This window comes from Mesocricetus auratus, unplaced genomic scaffold (genome assembly GCF_017639785.1).
Source record: "Mesocricetus auratus isolate SY011 unplaced genomic scaffold, BCM_Maur_2.0 Super-Scaffold_100014, whole genome shotgun sequence".
NCBI lineage: Eukaryota > Metazoa > Chordata > Mammalia > Rodentia > Cricetidae > Mesocricetus > Mesocricetus auratus.
Genome location: NW_024429197.1, coordinates 10,279,854 through 10,283,548, shown reverse-complemented (window position 1 = coordinate 10,283,548; position 3,695 = coordinate 10,279,854). Strand labels below are relative to the sequence as shown.

At 49.7% G+C, this 3,695-nt stretch overlaps 1 non-coding gene across 1 annotated transcript; it reads right to left on the bottom strand.

Annotated features, from left to right (window-relative positions):
• Nucleotides 1-646: 646 nt before the first annotated feature.
• Nucleotides 647-751, bottom strand: LOC121144240. Its single transcript, XR_005881555.1, has one exon. It is a non-coding gene; the product is annotated as a U6 spliceosomal RNA (small nuclear RNA).
• Between the last annotated feature and the right edge of the window lie 2,944 nt (nt 752-3,695).

Sequence of the window (3,695 nt, the reverse complement as noted above, 5' to 3'; positions counted from 1 at the left end):
GGAGGAAGGCGACCTGCCAGTCTTGTCACCGGGATATGTTATAAATAAAATACAGGGCTGGAGAGATGGCTCAGTGATTAAGAGCACTAACTGCTTTTCCAGAGGACCCCATGTTCAATTCCCAGCACCTGCATGGCAGCTCACAACTGTCTGTAACTCCAGGATCCAACACCATCACGTAGACATACACATAGGCAAACCACCAATGCACATAAAAATAATTTACAAATAAAATACAAGTCAAGAGCCTTTCGCCAGGTTGATCTCCGTGAGTTTGAGGCCTGCCTGGTCTACAAAATAAGTTCCAGGACAGCACAGGGCTACGCAGAGAAACCCTGTCTCAAAACCTCCCCTGAGCCCTCCCAAAGGAAGAGCTTTTGGCAGGGTGGTGCAAGCCTATAATCTCAGCACTTGGGAAGCTGGGGCAGAAGGATTATGAATTCAAGACCAGTCTGGGTTACATAGTGAGATTTTTCCTGAAACAACAAAACAATGAGACAGCCTGTTTCAGGTGATCAACCTTAAAGAGGCAACTTTGTATTCGAGTGTATGCATATGTGTAGCCATGTATACACCTACATTCGTGGAGGCCAGAGCTCAGTCTTCCAGTGTCTTTCTCAATTACTCTCCACCTTATCATTTTTCCCCTTATGGGATGCTTCCAGAGAACCTGAGTGTCATCCTTGCCCAGAGGCCATGCTAATCTTTTCCTTATCATTCCAATTTTAGTGTGCTGCTGAAACTGACACCACCTTATTTTTTGACACAGGGTTTCTCACTGAGTCTGGAGTTTACCAGTTCAGTTAAACTCGCTGGCTGACCAGCAAGCCCCAGGGCTCCTCCTGTCTTCATTCCCCTGGGATTGTAGACTCATGTTGCTCCCTGTGTGGCAAGCATTTTATCAGCTGAGCCATGTCCCCACATCCCACTTTTCAATTATTTATCTATGTATACCTGTGTGAGTACATGTGCACCACATGTACAGAGGTGCCCGCAGAGGCCAGAAGAGGGCAGAGGGCATCAGAGCCCTTGTAGCTAGAGACAGAATAAGTTGTGAGCTGCCCAAAGTGTGTGCTGGGAACTGAACTGGGACCTTTGCAAGGTCAGTAAGTGTTCCTATCTGTTAATCTATTTAGACACATTCTCACCATGTAGCCCTGGCTGGCCCAGTACTGCCTGTGTAGAACAGGCTTGCCTCAAATATAGGCATCTGCCTTGCCTCAAGGCTTTTTTCTCTTTCCTTTTCTTTCCTTTCCTTTTCTTTTTTGAGATGGGGTATAGACCAGGCTGACCTTGACCTCAGAGATCCACCTGCCTCTGCCTCCTCAGTAATGGGATTAAAGGGGCATGACACCATGTTGTCTGGCTTGGCCCATTTTGTTTGTTTTTGTTTTAGACTTATTTATATTTTATTTGTCAGGTGTGTGTCTGTGTGTGTTTGTATGTATGTATATCACACCTGTGTGGGTGCCCAAGGAGAACAGAAAAAGGTATCAGATTCCCCTGGAACCGAAATTACATTCAGTTATGTGATGCCTGATATGGGTGCTGGGAACTGAACTCAAGTCTCCTCTGGAAGAACACAGGGCGGCTCTTAATCACTGGTATTGTGTATCCCATGTTGGCCTTTAACTGCATATGTAGCTGAGGCTGACCTTCCACTTCTCATCCTCCATCTCATGAGTGTTGGAATTATAGGTGTGCACCACTACACTCAGTTTAATGAGGAACCGGGGATCAAACCCAGGGCCTCATGCCTGCTAGGGAAGCATGCCACCCAGTGACTATATCCATAATGCCAGAGACATTTTTATAGAGTGACAGGTCCTGATATGGTTTCACCAGTGGGCAGACGGGAGCCTTCTAGAGAGCATATGCCAGGGCCACAGCCTCCCGCCCTGGCCTCCTCTGTTTCCTCTCCCTATTGCCAACCCCTCCTTTATGCTTCCTATCTTGGTTAAAGGCAGGGCTTATCCAAATGAGTCGGGGTGGGGACTGTGCGACAGGCCAAACCTCTGAGTCATTGTCCATCTTTCGTCGTCCGTCCCCCCCACTCCCCCCCCCCCATGCTCACCTCCCCTCAGCCCTTGTTCCTGTCCCATCAACCCCGTCTCTTCTCTTTTCAGTCACTGCTGGCCTCCTCATGTGCACTCCACAGTCATACTTGTCCCAACAGGCTCAAATTGCTCATTTCTTGAATCATAGATGGGGTACCCTGGGTGCCAGGCACTGAGCCACAGCAGGCCTGGTGGACAGGCCCTAGGTCCAAGTCCAGTCAGGAAGTCCGCAGGTCTGTAAGTGCACAGGGAGGAACTAACCTAGATGGGGGTGCCTAGCAGCATTCCAGGAGGACAAGCTGCTGGGACCTGAAGGGCGAGGAGTGAGCCAGGCAAAGGGAGGAGGAAGATGTTCCAGGCAGAGGAACAAGTACGCACTTGGGAAGGCAGGAAGTAAGAGAGGTCAGGGCTGAACTAGAGGTGGGGGGGCCCTCCCGCCGGGAGTATGCTCGGATCTCCTCCCCAGCATGACCTCCAGCCTCTCCCTTCCGGTTCAGTCTCCACACCACAGTTAGCACGGTCTCTCTAAAACAGCCAGAGTCCTGCTCTGCACCCACAGTCCCAGCTCTGGCAGCATGGTCCTTGAAGCACCCCAAGGGCTCCTCCAGCTGACTTGCTACTTGCTCCTCCCAGCCAGCCTCACCCAAGCAGGTTGTTTCCTTTGTCTCCTGGTATGCCCTCCCCCACTTACCCCTAAAGCTCCAACATGGATGCCCCTCCCCCAGGAAGCCTTCCACACATCCTAGTTCTCCTACCCAGTAAGTTTTCCTCTCTGCCTTCATACAATTGGAGTTACGAACGCAGAAGAGCAGACAGCTGATGCTCATTGGCTGCTTTGTGGGAGAGTTTATAGATGTGTGTTCTGGCCGGGCGTTGGGCGCGCACGCCTTTAATCCCAGCACTCGGGAGGCAGAGACAGACGGATCTTTGTGAGTTCGAGACCAGCTTGGTCTACAAGAGCTAGTTCCAGGACAGCTTCCAAAGCCACAGAAACCCCCCCCCAAAAAGATGTGTGTTCCATGGTGATGATCTTATCTAACTCATTCAGCTTGTGGGTCTGGAGCCCCTGAGTGCTGAGATTAAATGGGCGAGGCACCATGCCCAGCTTATTTCCTTTTTTTTAATTGTGTGTGTCTATGTGTGTCCGTTTGTGGGTATGTGCATCTGTGAGTGCAGATACCCATGAAGGCAGGGAGAGGGCATCAGATCGCCTGGAGCTGGAACTACAGGAAGGTTGTGAGCCTCCTGACATGGGTGCTGAGAACTGAACTCAGGTCCTCCACAAGAGCAGTGCAAGCCCTGTCATTTATTTCTCTTTTTTAATGTTTTATTTATTTATTTTTACTTTATGTGCACATTTGTCTGTGTCAGGGTGTCAGATTACCTGGAACTGGAGAGCTGCCACTTGGGTGCTGGGAATTGAACCTGGGTCCTTTGGAAGAGCAGTCAGTGCTCCTAACCACTGAGCCATTTCTCCAGGCCTGTCATTTACTTTTTTAAACAAAAGTTTTAGGTTTACTAATTTGTGTGTGTATGGGTGTTTGGCCTTCACGGTATGCGCACTACGTGTGTGCCTGGTGTCACAAGCTCAAAAAAGGGAGTTAGATCCCCTGTAACTGGAATTATGGATAATTGCGG